This window comes from Ammospiza caudacuta, chromosome Z (assembly GCF_027887145.1).
Source record: "Ammospiza caudacuta isolate bAmmCau1 chromosome Z, bAmmCau1.pri, whole genome shotgun sequence".
In the NCBI taxonomy this organism is placed as follows: domain Eukaryota; kingdom Metazoa; phylum Chordata; class Aves; order Passeriformes; family Passerellidae; genus Ammospiza; species Ammospiza caudacuta.
This window is the reverse complement of record NC_080632.1, coordinates 13,947,080-13,967,667: the sequence shown is the minus strand read 5'-3', so window position 1 is coordinate 13,967,667 and position 20,588 is coordinate 13,947,080.

Sequence of the window (20,588 nt, the reverse complement as noted above, 5' to 3'; positions counted from 1 at the left end):
GGAAAGTTGTAGCTACCACTACTGAAATAGAGAGAATCCAATCTATTCTACCTCTGAATTAAAATAATTATGACTATACTTGCCCATTAGACTTGGATGAAGAAATAATCCTCTACAATAAATTGCTCTTGCTTGTTGCTACAATAGTCAGCTTGATGCCACATCACTCCCTTTCATACCAATAAATACCATATCTCAGATTTGCTTTGTTTCCTTAGCTAGTGACAAGCAATGGAGAAATTTATAATGCAGCGCTGACTTTTCAACTGTTGCTTTAATTTAACAGTTACTTCTTCTAACAAAGCATAAAGAACTGTAAGACAAAGCAAATTTCAGCATTACATTGTCTTTGCGGGTGATCATAGCGACATAATTTCATATCCATTCATAGAATTTCACATAGCATTCATCCTGCTCTCCCTTCTGATCTAAATGAAGGTATCTTAGTCATGCTACAAAACTTTCTTCAGGACATGTTCTAAACCCCTGAAATTTAGAGCGTTTCCATTGATTGCTCAGGATTCTACGTTAGTTTTCAAAGACCAAAGAACAGAGTACTACTGAAGAAGTGAGGCAGGTGTAAATTAGCACATTCTTTTCTAATGCCTTTCAAGAAACTTCTCCACATGTTTGTCAGTGGATGAAAACACCCATAGAGATCATCATACACTATGAATTGTTTGATGTTTTGTAAAAAATTATCCTAGATGATCAACAAAAAGAAATTCACTTATCAGCTGCATGATGTTGGTGAATTCCTGTAGAGTTAGACAATTCATTGCTTTTATGGATGTTATTTTATGTCTTGTCATTTGTCTTTGAAGAGCAACTCATTCTGTGGGAAACAAATTTGTACGTTCCTCTTTTATGCTTCTTAATATTTTCACTTTCTGGAAAACCAGTAAGTATGTGGGGGTGGTACCACTCATCTATTTGCATCTTCTTTCTATTATTCTTTGTTTGCTGGATGGTATAAAATGTAACATATACTTGGCAATTTCTTTATACTTGGTGACTGTGATGTGATTGTATTGTCATAATGAATCAAATTGATACAAAGACCTCTACTTTTCTATGTGGTGTGGGTGTATGGAGATTTTGAAGAAAATTAAAGCAGTTTTATAAGAGAAAGTACTTAGTTCTGAAATTAATTTCACAGTGTCTAAAACTGTTCACTACAGCACTTGACCATGACATCCTGCTCTACCCTTCCTTTCTTGTAGTACTTGTATCTCCTACATTGGTGTACTGGAATTACTTTTGTGTCTTCTTTCCCAAACTGAATTCTGTCTTGCACCTTTTTGTCAAAAGGATAAGGATCTTGTAAGCCCTTCTGTGTTACTACCAGGTGTTAAAAGTACATTAGTTCCTCTAGAAGAGGAATCTTTTCTTGTCATTACTAGTTCATTTTTACTCTGTGTTAACTACTGTCCCAAAAACATTGGGACTGGCAACAAGATAGTCACATCTAAAGGCATGAATAGTTTAGATTTCAGAATTTAATTTTTTTTATTTTTAAAATTATTTTATTTTGTGTTCTTAGTGCATTTGTTTTTTTAAGACATTATGAGTTGAAATTTTGCTTGAGATTCTGCTGTATTAAGAGCACCATTGTGAAAGATTTTTGTGCCATCTTTCTTGTGATGGCTTTCTATGGCCTTCTTATGAAGGAAGGATATGCCACGTGGAAGATCTCAAAGGCTGTAAAACCGTTGTAGTTCTGGTTCAAAAAGGCCATCTTAACAAGGCCAAGCAGGGAAAACATAGCTTCAACAAGCTCTAGAGCAGAGCAGCTTGGGACACCAGAGGGAATTTATCTCCTAATTCATAAGCTAAAACAATGACCTAGCAAAACATTCTACTGTGGCTCCTGAGGGTATGCAGGGGTTGAAGAGAGATGAAAAGGAATTAAGGGTGATTTTCAGGGAGGAAAAATGTTTATTCACACTATGAAAGGAAAGTACATTGCAAACAGCTTTTGAGACAAAAGAAAGTGTCATCAATTAAATGACAATTTCACTGTGATGTTTATGTACATGTATCTATATCCATGCATTCATGCACAATATAGATACATATAAACATGCACATATATACACCAATGTATGTATATCACATATGCATTAAGATATATCTATAGAAGACCATCCAAGAATCTCAAAGCATCTTGCAAATGTTAACCACTATGTTCTCAGTGTGATCCCATAAAATCATTTCAACAACAAGGGAATTAAGCTACAAAGAGTTTAGCAATCTTCCTCGTGTCAGTACAAATCAACGTACATTTATTCCCTGCTATTACTAAACATAACAGAGTTATCGTCCTCTATTGCTGGTGAAGAATTGTGCTCTAGGAATGAAAGGAAACAGAGAAGCTACTTCAGGATGGGAGTGTCTGCAGAACAAAAGCTTTATTCTAGAATAGTTCTAAGAATGGAAAATTAAGTGAGCAGAGAATTGTGAGCAGAAATTACTTCGCGCCAAAAGATAGAAAAAAAGGACAATGATAAAAAGAAAGCATGGTGAAAAAATTCTTCACATTCAACGGGGTCACTGCATCTTTACTTTTGTTAACCTAGTCACAGTTTTTTAATGTCATGGTGAACTAACTTTTTGACTTATGCATCCAAAGTAATCAGAACAAATAATATACCAACAAATGGTATAACAGAAGTTTTTTATTCAGCTGCTTTTCTGTGCCAACTCTTAGTACAAAAGTGAGGCATCTCTCATTTTAAGGGTGAGCAGAACCCAAGGCTGGGAATTAGTTGGATAAACACAATAATAAACTATGAATTTTTAAAAAATAGATAAAAATAAAATATTCATTGCAATCGCAAGAGAACATTACAACCTTTTATTTTCTGAAGCTGTGTTTGAATAAGGGCTCTAGAACATAATTTTTATGTGCAGTGACGTACATTTGTGTTTAAGGCAGATACTTGTCTGGCCTTGCTTGCACCTTTGCATGGAGGGAATACCAGGAAGAGGAATGCTGTGCAGCTCTATCACACAGCAAAGGGATTGACCATGTTATCCTTCCTGCTGCTCGAGTTTAGGGTAGATGGATGAGACAGGATTAGAAATAGGATGTGTATTGGACTTGCTCCCTTAAAAAGCATCTGTAGCAGATATTGAAGTTTATGTCTGTATCTTGGCCAGAAGACCCAGTCAGCTGAATCCAGTCTAGCTGTCAGCAGTCCCCTCCCAGGTTAATGTGCTCTTTTTTTTGTGCTGTGATGACACTGGGATATTTATTTTGCCATTTCTTTTTCCTGAGCTAAATGGAACTGCTCTATAATCTGCTCCTGATCTGTGAAAGAGTGGGAGGAATCAGGAGATTGATTATATGAATCCCCGGTGAAACATGGGGGAAAGATTTTTGCAAGCACACAAGAGGAGCACAGAAAGGTTTAAGTTTACTTTGCCATAGACTTTGAGTTCTTTAGAAAATTGAGTCAAAATCTAAGTTTCTCTATTAATTTAAGCTCTTCTTGTGACAGTGATTGGTTGGCATATCTTTTCCAAATATTTTGCCTAGAATTTCTTCAGTTTCTTTCTAAACTGAACAATTAAACTTTAAACTGAAAACTGTAGCTTCTTAGAGTATTTACATTTGTGTCTTTCTTTGGGCATAGATCTAGCAATATAAAATAAACTCTCTGCTATTTCTGCCTTTTATATGGTCTGCATTTGAAGGAGCAGTCTTCTTTTTTCTGTGGCGTGTCAAGAATTTCTCAATGATCCTTTCTGGACTTGTGTGCAGAAATGGGACCAGTTTATGACATAAAATCAGAAGTTCCTAGCAATCATATTTATTACTTTCTGACGTGGCACAGGTTTAATCTTTTCAGATTGTGTTTGCTTTGACCATTTCTGAATTTTTTTGTGTTTCTAACAACATTTCCAATGTTATTATTGTCCTTTAATACATACTTATGGTGATTGAGTATGTGCTCATTTACCACTTCCTTTTTTTTGGATATTATGCCATGGTTTCTGAGCTTTCTTGTCCCAGACCTGAAAAGGGTCTTGCACACTTGTTTTGGTTTAAACTATGTGAGACAATTTAGGATTATAGGATAATTGTGAGGGACCTCAGGAGGTCCTGGCCCAGTGTGATGTTCACAGCAGGGTCAGCCCTGTGATCAGAGCAGGATGCTCAAGGCTTCATTCAATTAGGTGTGAAACCCACCACGATTGAGACAGCACAACTTCAAACCCTGGCAGCATATAAAGCAAGTCAGAAGTGTACATTTTTGCAAGACTACTGTAATAAAGAGAGGTGCATGTTGTTCTGGGATGCCATGTTGTAACTACTACTAAACAAAATCATACTTGGAAGTTTTGTGTTGGAAATGCCAAATTAAGTGTATGAATGAGTAAAACCTAATCAAACTTGCAGATTATCTTTAACAGAAAGGCTTCATATAAAAAAAAAGCTTTTTGACAACACATGCATTTAAGATACCCATTCTTTTCAACACTGTTCTCTCTTTAAGGCAGCTGAGTTTTTCCAACATTTCACTACCATTGCAATGAGTAGGTCTCATCCTTGCACTCTTCCTTCACTTCCCTTCACTTTTCTGCATCTGGCTGTGTAATCCAAGCACCCTCACATACTCACTCCAGGACCTTCCAACAAGTTAATTTAGTCAATTGTATACTCTCTTACCCCCACTACGTCAGTTTTCAACAGATTTAGTCAGCTGAATTTACTCATGCACATGGAGAGCAACAGGAAGAATGAGGTGTAGAGAGGATGAGGCTGCTCACTTCCTCAACACCATGACATTAGATTGCTCATCTGGTGGCAATCTATACTTCTATAACCTTTATTTCTATTTTTAAAATAAGTGTTTACTAGAACTTTTAATATAATTAAAAATGTTATTTAAATTAGATTAAATGGAATAAAGTCTACAATTATTCATTTTGACTCAAGCACCCTTGACAGTGTGATTTCCAGTAAAACTCAGGTTTTTGTTTTGCTATGTTCTAAAAATGTCACTGGAATGTATGTGTGCACATGTGCACACCTTTGTGTGAATCATACACATATACAGAAGCGTACCTGCATGAATGGTTTGTGTAATTTTCCAAATGCTTTTGCTTTGTGGTTATGCCCTGATCCACCTCTGTGGAGTGTCTGCAGCAATAGCTGTGGTGTATGTCTTAGAAACCTTATAGATTTCTTGAAATACCATTGGATGATAGACCTTGTAGTCCAGATTTTAATTCAGTAAAACACACAGAACTGTTATCATATTAAAATAAATGGACTGTAAAATACTGGGGGGTGGGGGAGAATTTAACATATGTTGTACACAAACTGAAGGAAAAACTGCTCAATAATTCTGAAGACTAATTCTGTAATTAAGGACTAGTATAAATTAAAATGTTCATGGCACAGAGTTAATATTGTACATTCTGACTGTGGAATATTTAAATATGGTACTGTAATATTTTCCTAAGTTTAGACTTGAGCAGAATAAAAAGAAAACCCTCAATGCTGCAAAATAGTCACCTCAAACATTTATCAATTGTCAGATGTACTCTGTTAGTTAGAAATTCCATTCAGATTGTAAAGCCAAATAAGGAGAGATCTTCATGTCAGAATCAGAAACAGAACAGAAAAAAATGTCAGCTGGAAATTCTTCTTAATGTGTAAAAAGCATTTATTATTTTTACTGTCTCCATTTTCCTCACAAAATCGACTAACTTTTTTACCTCTCTGTCAATAACCAAAAGCCTAGAATCTCTAAAATAACTGAGGATTTAAAGGCAAGCGAGTATTCTTTAACACTAGAATACTTGAGGTCTGCTTTAGCTGATATGTCCAAACCAATTCCACAACTACCAACAATGGCAGACGATTAATGAATTATGGAGCAGATCTATCTCATTTGTTGGTTACAGATGCAGGGAGTCCATTGTGATTCTTTAAGTTCAATGAGACACTCATTTAATCAAGTTTTTAACTAGATCATTAATTGCAATTTGTTTCATTGTTGTTGAAAATTGTTCCCATACAATATCATTAAGAGTTAGAGAGAAAATAAAATGTTTGACTTCCTAACTGACAGTAGGAAATCATGTTTAAAAATTCTCATTTGTTTTAGACTTCAATCCATTTCTAATCAAAAATGGAAATATAAATCTTTACTTCTCTTGACATTGTTTTCTTAAATATGGGAATATTTAAAGGTACCAAGTGAGAGATATCAGACAACTGAAGATGAATATCTGATTATCTTCTTCTGTCACTGTTTCCATGATGGAAAATAAAATCTCTTCATGACAGTTCACAATTATAGTAAGAATAGAAATTGATTTCACAAAGAGTCAGCAAGCTGGTTTTGCCCATTTCGCTCTCATTAGTTTATTTCCTTGCGCCAGTGGGAAAGCGGAGGTTTGTCACCAGGTGATAATGCCGAGGAGACGGCATCAGCAGACAACACGATCTAATCAAGACCATCAAACGCTTGTGTGCATTTATCAGCTGCCAGCTAATCAGGCACAGGCCTAGGCGGGCATTAGCCCCGGTCAGAGGGTGCGGGGCTGTGCTCGGGGCCCCGGCCCGCTCTCGGGGCCGTCCTCGACGGAGCCCTGTCCCGCTCTCGGGGCCGTGCTCGGGGCCCCGGCCCGCTCTCGGGGCCGTGCTCGGGGCCCCGTCCCGCTCTCGGGGCCGTGCTCGGGGCCCCGGCCCGCTCTCGGGGCCGTGCTCGGGGCCCCGGCCCGCTCTCGGGGCCGTGCTCGGGGCCCCGGCCCGCTCTCGGGGCCGTGCTCGGGGCCCCGGCCCGCTCACGGTGCGGCTAAGCCCGGCCGGGCGCTGCCCTGCCCCGGGCACGGCCGGCAGCCCTCACGGAGCTCCGGGCGTTCCAGCCCTGCCGGGTGACTAAACAGGATACATGGGCCAAGGACGCCTTTTCTCTTGTTTGAACTGAAAACGTCCTCGCAGGTCTGTTTGCAGGGCAGGCTGGCACAGGTGAGGCGTTTGTGAGCCCCCAAATGATGCTAACAGAGCTGTCATGCAGGAGGAGGCCAGGGCGGTGCTGAGAGCTGGGGATGAGGGCTCCGAGCCACATGGCACAGCAGGGCTGCGCACAAAGCAGGGATTCAGGGAGAAGGAGACGTGTGCAGGCACATCACCCAGCATAATCTGCTCCAGTACAAAATTATTCCTGATCCGAACAGAGTTAAAATGTCCACGTTTGCGCAAGGCGCTGTAGCCAGTTCGCTCCAGGGTAAATTGCCTGTAGAGGTGAATCCCGGCTCAGGGATTTCGTGAGAGCCTGCTGCTCGCTGTGCCTAAACTCACAGTGTCAGCAGCTTTTAATCATATTAGCTGAGGAATTAGTGCACGTCTCAATGCAATCTGCATCATCCACCGTAAAGAAATCATTATGAATGTGTAGTTTATTCTTTAAGGGAAAGATGGAGCAACAGAAGGGATCAGTCCGCAGCAACTTAGAGTCCCGTGTCATTTCATCACAAAGTCAATAGCTCTCTTCATCCGAGGGTGAGAATGCTGCAAAAACAAACTGCTTTCTGTTCTGTAGAGACGCCTGAAAGAGCTTGCGCTGCAGTAATCCCAAATCCAGGGGCAATCTATTAAGAACTCAGCACCACCGACCCTGAGAATCAACTGATAAGCACATTCTCCCCCCCCGCCCCGCTTTTTTTTTTTTTTTAAACTAATCCTCTTAAAGATTGTGCTAAGTAATGAAAGGATGGGATGAAAGAGGCCTTTTTCATTACTACCACATAAACCGCTTGTGTAAATGTTTCATTAACACACTGCTTGACCAGTGTTTGGCGCTCCCCGCCCCCACCGCTGCTACGGCTCTGCCGCAGCCTGCGAGGCGAAATGTGTGATTTACACATGTTTAAGAGAAACATTCCCACACTTGAATGCCACACTATTCTTTAGAGAAGGAGAGACCTACAAAAAAACCATTGTGGAGGACATTTTAATTTACAATTCTTTTTTTTTTTTTCCATACTGGCTTTAAAAGATCTGTTACTTCCAGCTACACAGAGATTGTGTTTTATAGTTTTGCGAGGTTCCTCTAATAGACGTTTGTCTCTTGCAAGCACCCTCAGGCAAGATGACATTTATTAAACATGATGGGTTTGAAGAGATATTTATAAGTTTTTATTTACTTGGAGAAAAAGGCAAAGGGTTTCAAAGGAGGTTTACCCTTTTGTATGCTGAAATACAGGCAATATGTTACCTTTTAACCCCATGGGTACAGTCGAGTTCTTCAGAGCAGTGTAGAGAGAGAAAAAGGTTTTAAATTGTCAGGTTAAGTCGCACGGCATACATTTGAATCCTGTATTTGGGTTAATTTTTCAGTATTTCCTGCTCGTCTCATGACTGTACACATGAGGTTCTCTGTCCTGCAGCCAATCCTGCGTACTGGCCATTTTCATTATATTATTGAAAATAAGAAATAAGTCATTATTTTTCACACAGTTGTTGTTTCTGTAGAAATAAACAGCACCTACATAATGCATGGCTTTCATGCTAACAATGTCCGACACATAGGGCTAGCAAGACCTGGCACATCAACATCAATGTCAAGTAATTCTGTTGAAACCAGTGTTGTTGCTCAGGGAAAGCTTTGCTGGAATTTCACTAGGTTTACACAGATGCTGTCAGGAGTAGATCTGGCACATGTTGAGTAACATTTGCATTTTAAAAAAAAACCCAACTGCACACCAAAAAAACCCAACACCCCAAAAAAAACAACAACAACAAAAAAACACAACCAAAACCAATTTCTGTTTTAAACCAAGCTTTACTTACTTAGGAAAATGAGAAAATAACAGATCTGTTATCACAATCATCCCTCTTCAGAAGGAATATGTGAAAATGTTATTATAATTGCGTTCTACTGCCACTATCCTTACCTGAAATTACATAAATAACTGGAAATTGGAACTAAAATACAGCAATCAGGTGTTTATTTTCAACCCTACTTGTTGCATTAAAAATAGCACTTGCATTGCTATGAATTTGACAGTTACTATGGTTAGTGTAAGTTCCACATTTAGTTTGGTATATGTAAGCTTGTTTGCCACCATGACCATGGTTTCAAAGTGAATAGATTCATTTGGATCAACAGTCCCTCCAGGGGTAAATGCTTAAACATATTCAACCTTTGCAAGAGCTGAAAACATCAATACCTTCATAAAGCCACTTTGATTTTTATTGACAAAAGTTGCGATGCTAATTCACATACATCGTTGTATACTTCACTGAGTTTTTAACATGGTACTTGATTTATAGAAAGAGTGATTCAATTTCTACAAAGAAATGGTAGGTTAAATTGTCCCTCAGATTCTTTCTTCAGCTCAGAAATGGAGGAAGTCAAAGGAAGACTCATACTGCAATACAAAAATTGCTCAATATATGTTCATGTGCACTACATATTTTACTTGCTCGGTAACAGCTAATAGCAATGTAGATGTGTCAGATAAGGGACAATCAATTATCTAATGACGTTTCTAATGTGACTGCAGCAAAACCCTTGGATAATTTCTCATCAGAAAGTGTCTCTGAAGTGCATTTCTCCTGCCGTACTCTGTATATGTTACAAGGAGGAAACATTTTGTTAATGCTTTCTTTTTTTTACAATTGTTTTTTCATTAAGAAACTATAATCATTGATCTCCCACAGGATATCTTTAAAGCACATTGGTAAGCCCACATAAATAGCATAAATATCCCCATACAAAAAGTCAGAGTGCTTACATTTGGTATGAATTTGCAATGTTTGTTTGATGTTACACCAAACACAATCCTAAAAATGTCTTCTGTAGATAATTTACTTTAAGCAGTTGCAAACTGATAATAATAAAGTATAGTCCAATAAACTGAAAAGAAAATATTAATTACTTTGAACGTATTCTTAGTTGTATTTTTTCACTATGACAACAGTCAGCATCAGAATTATCTCCTCAGGGAAATGGTAAATTCCTCAGTGCTGGATACTTTTAAAGATTCAGCTGGACATGTTTCTTGTCTAGAGCATGGTTCTGTAAAGTAAGGTTGAAGCATATGGTCTTTGAGGTGCCTCTCCCACCTGGTATTCCATGATTCTCTAATTTTATGGTTTTACATCTCAGTAAAGTTTGTCTGAACTATACTCTTTCAAATTCTTCCTGGTTTGAAGGCAGATCCAACAAATGCGTATGTACACTGTCTCACAGAAACACTGTGTAGAATGAAGCACAATCAAAACTACAATCAAAAGTTCCCAGGAGTTTGAAAAACTTTGCTTGGACTCATCAGCTGGGCCTCAGTGAGGGTAGGAATTTTCTCCTCACCATTGCCATTGGTAGCACACTACCCTGATGCAATCCTTGCCATAAAAAAGCTCAAATACTGCAAAGTTACCCTGTGCTCCTGGGGGATCTGAGGACATGCCTTGGGAGCAGCACATTCCTCATCAGTGAATTTCCTATCCATCATTTTCAGGAGAGAAAGAGCTTTGAGTAGCAGAGCTATAAGGCAATCTTTTGTAGAATTTATAAGCTGTATAACTTTTGCAGGGAACAGCTGAGCTTATTTAGAGGCTGAAATTGAAGGCTCGTGTCATTGTGATGGTACTGACACAAAAGCAAAGCAAAAATATAAAGAGCTGTAGAGCAATTACTTTGTCAGGATTTGCTGGATTAAGCTGTTCATAAACTCAACGTTTTTGCAGCTACAAGAGAACTCACTTTTAAAGGCAGATAAACTTAGAAAGCTTAGGCATACTATAGGGCCCATCAGCATCTCACAGTTAATTAAAGGAATGAGTGGAAAGCATCAAGGCTTGCCCCCCTCTGCATGAATAATTCACCGCCTGTGTCCTTTATTAAAGCCAGTTACTTCACCACAATGATTTCCAGCCTGCGATGCACTGGTCTCAGAAATGAGAGATAAATTGCAACAAGGCCTGCAGCTATATTAATAAATTGAAATGAACACTTATTTGCTCATCTAATTAGAACTGTAGTTTTTTCCAAATCATGTAGTAATGCATTACCTTGGCAGCCAATACCTGCTGCAAGAAATAATTAACAGAAACACTTTCTTAGGGAATTCTTTTTCACTGAAGACGAAAGTTTTCCTCCTGACTTTTTTTTTTTTAAACTATTTGTATTTAACTGTTTTGCAGTAGAGATCTGTTGTGGATTTTGTGCTGCTAAAGAGGAGAAAATTTTGGTGTTTGAAGTGCTGTAAATATTCATAAATTTGCAAATAATATAAGAACACATTAAGCTACTTTCACCAACTCTCTTTTTAAAGTTGTAATCACATGATATGCACTTTGAACAGTACTTGAAGAATGCAATAATTTTTTCAAAGCTTTGGCTAATGTCAAAGCCAAATAAAGTACTTCAAAACTAATAATTTACTGGATTTCCATCTGTATTTGCCTTATGAAGTCTATTACCTCTGTCTGCAAATCTCGTCTTCAATTCATTAACTTTGCCCCTTTTTATTTACAAATATATTTGCTGGCATTACCAGTTAAAAAATGCATTGTCAAATTTTTATGAGTGTGGAGCTGGGTGTTAAAATATCAGAGTTACAATATCTCCTTCTCTGTAGGCGCAGTTTGAATTATCAAAAGTTTAACTTTTCCACTCTTCAACCACTCAGAGTAGAGCAATGTCCTGGTCTCTGCATTAGGTTTGCAGATTTATGCTTGTCAGTCCCATCTTTTCTGATCACTGGTGCCAACATGCAAATTTAGTCCTCTTATCTTCTCCTTCCAGAGCAGTAAGCCAACACAAGGTTTCCTGAGTTAGGCTGGAAAATGGCAGCTGAACCACAGGGCTCTGAGAGTGTGTGCTTATAGGTATCAACAGAGGTTTCCCTATTGGTTTCCACAGATACCTCAATAGATATTCAAGAGAGAAGTTTATGTGGGAATGAGTCAAATGATGCGAAGGCGAAGTATGACTCAGATATCATCACGAGGGAAGATGTCCCGGAGCAGCAGAGTCCTCAGCAGTTTCAGCAATGCTGGGCAGTGGCACATAGCCACCATAGCTCAACACTGGGAAAAGCTTATATTATAGAACAGATACAAAATGGAGATTGCTGATCAAGGGAAGGATCTTTTCAAACAGAATATAATTTTATTTTCCTTTCCTATTTTTTTTAATAACATTGAATTTGCCAGATACATGTGACCACTAAAAAAATGCAATTAAAAAAAAAAAAGCTGACATTTTCTGTAGTTAATCTGATAGATTTTTTTGAATAATCATTAAACGGTTTTAGGGCAATAATTAATCCATTGGATATGGAATTAGAGAGCACGGCTGAGTTTGAGCTTGCAATTGTATTTTATTTGGGGATTCAGGCACATAAAGAGATTTGAATGTGCAGTCTGCTTCCTCCTGGCATGCATTCATCCAGCATGGGAATGCAAAGCTTGTGTGTTTAAAGAAGCATGTCAAAACTGCTTTGTAAAGAAGGGGGTAAAAAGCCCCAGTCCAAGTGACAGGCCTAAGTTTAGTGTGCTAATCATATTCATTCTTCTTGTAACTGAAGGAGCTCCACTGTAGAACTTATATGAAATGAATGGTGTTTCAGACGCGCGGTTAGTGATTTTATATGGTCAGTGTCATTTTTCTTCTTCTGGGAATTCAATTTGTTCCTATTATGCCAAGGTCACAGATTGGGAAATCTCAGACAACATTAGTTCTCTGCCTTTGATGCAAAGGGTCAGTGGATTAGTACAAAGGAGCATTAATCCAGTGTGCTGGATCACCAAATTATATTTAAGTCATTTTTAATGAATGACTGGGAGCTCCTATTAGTCTTCTTGAAGAAAATAGAAGCAGGCCTGCAAACAACTGCTTCATAAATGAATATTCAAGGAAAAGTATGACTTCAATGTCAGCTCTAATTGCTAGTTTTACCTTATTAGTAGAAGCTTACTGCAGCTGAATTTGACATACACTTGTTTGCACACTGTTACTAGTCAGGACTCAGTGAAGTTGTGTAATTAACACTTCCACATTATCTCATGCAGTGAAAGCAAAGAGTAAAACAGACGACTCTGTTTCAGCTTTGCTCTTGCTTTCTGATACAGAAGTACTTAAAAAACGTGAGCTCATCAGAATGCCATATGGAGTCAACAGAAAGCATAAAAGGGTTTTTAGGAAGGAGTTCATCAAAGCCCATTAAGAGCTAAGCAGTAAGGCCTCATCAAGTCTCAAGTCATGGTGCTACTGCACATACTCAAAGGTATCAGCCTTTGAGGCTGACTCTGCTGATGTCAGTCAAAAGACATTGTGTCTGCTTGTGTAGTTAATTCCCTACACAATGCAGGGAAATGATGTATCCATACAGTCGTTCTCTCCTGTGCAATGGCAGTGCCCACATTAAGGAAACTGTACATTTAAAGCCATTGATTTCACAGCATACGCACATTGTGAAGTCATGTTAGGAGTGTCAGCATAACCTATGACATGGAAAATGCCTAAGTTTTACACAAGAATTTTTCATGCTTATCATTCATGTATTATTTGGGGTTAGAACACTACACCACTTTCAGGTGTAAGCTCCTCACCAAAAGTCTAATATTCTTAAATATTATTTCACAAACAGCCATAGGACAAATTCATCAGATTGCGGGAGCAAGCACTTTAAATGAAGATATGATTTTCTAGGCATGTGGTTTCAGGAAAATCATCTTTTTAAGTGACATTTTCTTGCATAACGTGTCTGCTAAAATTTGGTGCTGTGTATAAAGAACCATTCCTTCGTTTTCCTCTTTTTTACAGCGCTATAATCAATGATGGAAAACAAAAAATAAACCCTCAAAATGAGAAAAAAGCCCCACAATCCAAGATGGCTACAAGAATATTCTATTTCAACCTCTCAGTGCAGCCATTCAGTTAACAAGTACTCCCAAAGCAGTATGAAATCCAGTCATTAAATTATTATTGAGAGCTCGGCTGACTTAAATACTCAGATAATAGCAAAGCTTGTTTACTGGATGGAAGCTGGCCAAGAACATTTGAAGAATTAACATGCATGTGAAATTTCCCACAATTATGAAATAGCCATTAGAAAAGGAAATGGCTGAGTGCAATTGAATCCTTCAGAGCTGCTGTCTTTGGTTGTAAGTACTTGCAGCACGGATAATAGAGCCCCACAATTTGCTACCGTTTGCGTCATTACCACCTCTATTGATTTAACCACCCCATGTGCTCCTGCTTTATTATTTTGCTACTCAAGAGCAGCATCTTAAGTGACGGGGTCACAAATGTTATCGCATTACCGTGATTTGGAGAATTATTAAAGATGGGTCACTTCATTACTGAAATCCCAGAGGTGCTGTATGTAGCAAAGTTGCATTAGTTAAGTTCAGTGGAAGCTGGCAGGGGCTTTCACAGGGCTGGGGCTATCTGTCCTTTACCTCAAGACTAACAGTGCTGCCACTGATGCATTTTTAGGTACGTGCTGCTGAGCATGTTCAGTGGAGCTAAAACAGGTTTATAAAGAACGTCAGAGGGCCACCACAGGTTCTTCAGCTTTGTTTGCAATAGGTCACAGCACAATGTAGCTTGTCCTGAAATAGCATCTTGCAATGGTTTGTATCCTTCGAACAAGGTTTCTAATAATAGCATCGCTTCTCACTCTGGGCACTGTCCCAACGGCTACAGACACCCAGAATGAAGCTAAAACTAATCTAATCAGAACATTTTTACAGGGTATAGGCAGTAATCTGGGACACTCTCATATTCCAGAAATAGTCCTGAGAGAAATGTTGCTGAACTGGTTTCAGAGTAAGTACAGTCCCTTGTGTGATTTTTCCAAGACTGAAAGGAACTGACTACAAATCCCAGCCAAAGGAATTACTCATGCAGGCATTTTGCTCTCTCTCTCTCTTACACTTGATGTTCTACTGGGCTCCAGAAAATCTGCAGTGAAGGAAAAATGATGAGTGCAGCTGCCTCAGCAGAAGACCAAAGGATGGACAAATTCATTTACACATGGTAGATTATCTTGGTTTGATCAGTAAAATAATACAAGAGTAAACTACAATTTATTTTTATACACTCTGTGTTTGTACTGGCTGATACAGCAGTTTCATGCTACACCCTACAGAAACAAGATTTAGTCTTTCAGGTGGAATGAGTCTGTCTTTGCATCGTGGGTGAGACAGATGCAGGGTGAGTTCCTCCTCTCACCACTATGAAGACATGATGTAACCACTTTTTACAGCCACAGTGGACCCCTGACCCATCTCCATCATAAGGACCCCTCATGTTTATGTGCTCCACCAGCTCTCAGTATTTCTGTTGAAAGGGCTAAGGCTATATCGTACACACAGTAGCTGAGGGACCATGCCATTTAAAAGCCAAATTATACCTTTGTATTTACTATATCATGATGTGTCTGGAATGGAAGCTCTTTCCTTTCATGTTTGGTGCTCTTAACACACAAATTGCTACAGACTATACACTACGAAGCTTGTTTGACATTTAAAATACCTGAATACTAATACTGGTTGTTACAAATAGCTTACACCCATTTGGTTGGTTAACCTGCAAAAAAAGATGAATGGTTTAAAACCTGGTAATTAATATGGTAACAAATATTTTTCAGTGACGTTATTACCATAAACTGTAATCAATGGTTGGTAAGCAGCAGCCTCTGGTTTCAAGTCCTGGCTAATGATGAATTAACTATTTCTTAGTATTTATTGAAGACTTTTCACCAATCTGCATACAGAACATGATTTCCTCTGTTGGTAATTAACGTTGTCCCCTGGGTGCTAAGTCCATATATCTATACTAAAATCCTTATTGGCAGAGATGAAAAGCAGCAAATTTAACACCATTTCACTAGAGATTTATGGTTTTGTTCTTTTAAACTGGCTACTTATAGCAACCAAAACTAGTTTTAAAGAATTCAAAGTCTGGCTATTTAATGGCCTATTGTTTGCTGAGTTATATCAATTATACCATTGAACTGCACTCCCCTTTTTTTTCTTTTTTTTTTTTTTTTTTTTTTTTTAATACACTCAGATCTCAAAAGCAAGAGTCTGGAAGTAGTTAATGATCTACAAAAGTGAAAAGGGTAGGAATGAAGGTAGGATTTGTTTGATTTTTCTAAAAGCTAACTGGACCTGGTTGGAAAAAAACACCACAGAGCACTAATAAATATATGCCTTGTAATAGTAAAAGGAAAAAGGTACACCTAACCTTTCTAAATAGCCTAAGGGCAGAGGTTTGCTTTTCAATGAAAAGGTCATCTAGAATGAATTAAAGTCATTTTCCTGCTGTGGTCCAAGCATGTGGCTTCACTTTGAAGGTTAGAATGAAGTTGTTCTTACCCGTGTATCTTGCAGATGTAGTTTTAAAAGGTGCATTGCAAAAAGCTGTGATAAGTTTTCAATCTGTCCAGGGAAACAAAAATTGTGATAATTAATATATTGCTTCCCAAGATGAATCTTCTAATTTGCTATTAAAAGTAAAATATTTTTATGAGTTAGTTATTTTATGCTCTTTCAGAGACACTCTTCTGTCAATTAATACTCTTTATATTTAGTATTTTTCATAATTTTTCTATGTTAAATGCTTTAGTTGATATCTCTGCCTGAATAGAATCACCCAATAAAATATAGCAGCAGGGATTTTGTGCTACCAGCCTGACAAGTATAGACAATGGGACAGTACATGCAAGAGAGAAGATTTCTATACACCAAACTAAAATGTATTTAGACAAATTACAGAATGAACTGATTACATTGTAAGGATTTCAAAAATGTCATTTTTCAATGGTCTTACGCAACAGGGTAAGACAAAGACATATACTCGGGAAAATAACAAAACATAAAAGAATAGTACATTGCCTTTTCACATGGTTTAGAGACATAATTAAAATTTCCCAAAGAGCTATGAGTGTCATCAAGGATAACGAGAAAAAAGACTAGAAGAGAAATCAACTATGATCAAAACTTTTCCAGAAGAGGACTTTACAAAGCATTCTAACAGCCTTTACCTGTCATCCTCTAATACCTACTGTGGCATCAACTGAAATGGTTACCAGCACTTTGTTGTGCATTGGTCAACGTTTTCATAAGGAAAATGACCTTTTTTTAGCATCAAAGGAATGCTAGAAGAACACACACATGGCTGAGGCAACACGGATTCTTGAGTGCTCCAGAAAATAATGCCCATGGCTCAGTCCAAGGCTTGAATTGTAAGGATGGGAGAACAGTAACCCCCTGCCTCCTAAAATCTCTTATGACAAATATTCTCACATGCAAACCTGGATGCCTGTAGTCCCTCATGGCACGCCTTTCAGCTGTGCAAGGGAGGAATATTGATGGAGAGGTGGGAATGCACTGACTCTCTGAGCATGGCACCTGTATCCACTGTGATTTGGGTAAAACACATGACGTTAAGATTTTACTGATAAAAGCAGCCTTGGGGCAGGGCTTCTTCATACCTGTGGAATATGAGAAGTGTGACAAGTACCTATCAAACAATAGGTAATTGTCTATTTGGTAAACAATTAATTGCCTCCCTCCAAAATAATTTTTCTTTCTCCCTTTATGATTATTTCTTTTCTCCTTCTTTTTTGGAAATTTGCCCTTTCATAAAATATATGTCTGTGTGTTTTCATTCCAAAGCATTCCTCTGTTGTGGTTAGGTTCCACAGGAGGGTTCCAGCTTGTAAAGGTTAACTGTGCAGAAATCAAGGCTTTGTGCATTTTTGCAAAGGTCACACTCATCAGTAGTTCTGGGAGGACTGCTGGGAAGGGCTGTAGTAAGTACCCAGTGATTGAACCACAGCTCCAGGTTTCATTTCCTTTAAGAATACTGTCACAATCACTGGTTTGTGTCACTAAGAGATAAAGAGGCTGCTCAGTCACTTGAAATTCAATTTCTACATTACTCAAATCTGCTCCACCTCCTTCCTTCACGGTGCCTGGCAGCTGCTTGCTGGCACTCTGAATTTCAAATGCCTGAGCTGCAGGAAGCAGTTTAATAAACGGGATAGGTTTTGATTAATGTAACAAGCTGAAAATAGACAATGATGCAATGCATATCTCAGCAAGAATCACGGACTCGGATCAAATCTTTGTGTGCTGAGGAAGGCTGCTGTGGCAGAGAGTTCACCCAGAGATGAATATTTATGTTTCGATAACACCTTGAAGGTTCAAAAACCACCAATACATAAGATTTAGACCTGTAATCCTGTTAAGTCTCTGAGCATCTCCTACAGGTGACTGCACAGTCATGAAGTTCAAGTCTAGATTAAGTATTTGACATTGACTGAGTTCCAGCAAGAGCGCTGTGCACTTTACCACAATGTTCTTGTTTTATCTGGAAGAGATAAATACTGTATTTCTTTCAGTAATAGGAATGTAAGGAATCATTTGCTGCACTGTATACAAAACAATGACTTATATTTGTCAAGATTCATTAGCAATTCACCATCCTACAAAAAGCTGACAATCTTTGACATGGTTTCAGACAAGCACTCAGTATAGAGTTTACACTCATCCAGTGCTCATCTGTAGCTTTAATGCTAGGAAACCTATTTCCCAACACCTGCTGCTCCAAGACACAGACCTTCAGAGCACCCAGAACTGACGTTATGCTAAAATTCCTCTTCTAAAACTTGCAAAATCACAGTCTTAGACAATAGTATTTTATCAAGGTAATAGGCAGTGGTGCCTCACAAATGGAAGGAGCTGAAGGTGTCACTAAAGATTATCTCCACTGTCTTATGTGTGAAGAAAATATAAATAATATATTTACTGGAAAGGTCTAAATTATGAAGCTTTGACCCTGCTCATTTTTTCTTGAGGTCTTTCAATGAGAGACAGCAAGAGGCTGAATGTGGAGAGGCAGGTTGCTTCCAAAGGTGGTAGTGGGTGAATGTCAGGTCTTTGAGTATCACTCCCTTAGTAATTACTCAATTTTCTGTGAAAATATATTCTATGCTATGATTAAGGTCTAATATAAATAATCAGATTTATTTGATTTATTTTTGGTTTTATTTTCTTAATTTGAAAAATCAATTATGCTTTCAGTTGCCTAATATGATGCTACTCAAGTTAAAAATCTACATCTGTTTCAGTAATGTGTCCGGAGAGTAAATTTTGTGTGAATAGTTCTGTAATGTTATATGAGGTACCATTGAAAGTGGATTGGTTTCTTAATTGAAAACTATTGGAAAATTTTAGAAAATTATTGAAAATTGAAAAGTATTACAAAATTTTATGGGGTAGTTCTGTTTTCATAATTATATAATGTATGTTCATCTCAGTGTTATAAATTACTTTTTTTAATCACTGCTTGTGAATAATTAAATAAACACTAGTTCTATAATGAAAGTTTCTGATCCCCAAACCAGAGAATTTAATATTTCAGTGCACACACATTATCTTGAAAATGTGTACTGGAAGTAGCATTGACTGTATATTCTGTCACACTGGGTTGTGGATTAACAATGTTGTTGTATTTAAAAAAAATATTACATTTAAAATGTCTTTCTGTGTTCATTTACCTTCATTCTTAAAGTCAAATATACTATGATCCTATAGTCTAGTATCATACATTTAATTTTATCCTTGCTTCATTTTTATCTGGGTTATCTACTCTTCTTCTCCTACCCATAGAAACCAGTTCCCATATACTTCTGAGTCTATTGTTCATTTAAAATTTAAAAACCCTGAGGACTATAAAACAATAAAATGCTAACTCTCTGATAAGTCTTATGCCATGAATAACAAACATTTTCAGTCAGCAGTTTGCAAACAAGCCATGGGCTAATATTTTTTTGTGTAAAGCATTCAGAACAGAGGCATAAAAGATATTTTGTAAAAATCAGGATTAGTTCACAAATTATTCCCCTGCAGGAGAAAAAGCTGGAATCATCATCTGTTTCATGCACAATTATTAACTAAAACCACCTTTTGTAAGTATGCTGAAAAAATCAAGATGCCATGATTTCCAGGGTTTGGGGTTTGGGTTTTTTTAGTAATTAAAAATAGCGAGAAAAGAACCCCAGAAAATTAAGTTGTCCTCTTTAATTGTGGCGTGAGTCAGTAGTTATGGGTAAAAAACAGAAGAGCAAAGCAATTCTGATGAACACACTTGGACTTGAACATCAGTTTCAGAGCTGTTAGAGGTGAAATAAAAATTGCATTCTGGTCTTGCTGAGTTTCTACAGAAGTTGTTTGTTGTATTGAGATAATTCTTTAGAGGTTCATTGAGAGAAAATGAGGGAATGGATATATCTGTTTTCATCTCATTTGATGTATCTTTGTTTTCCATGTGACACACATTTCTCAGAGAAGCAAACAATGTTTCCTGTGTCTGTGGGAGAAACATACTTTATCTGGGAACATATGTGGGAAAATAAATGGAAAGTAAAAACATGGCTGTGGCCTGCTTTTCAAAGTTCAGGAAGTAATTTCTTTCTGTTGGTGTATAAACAAGAATAAGTAAACAGTAAAGAGAAAGGATTTATGAGAAGGAGGAAGAAGGCAGTAACAGAAATGTAAACACAAGGCAAGGTGTCCTCGAAGAAAAGAATCAAGAGCTTCA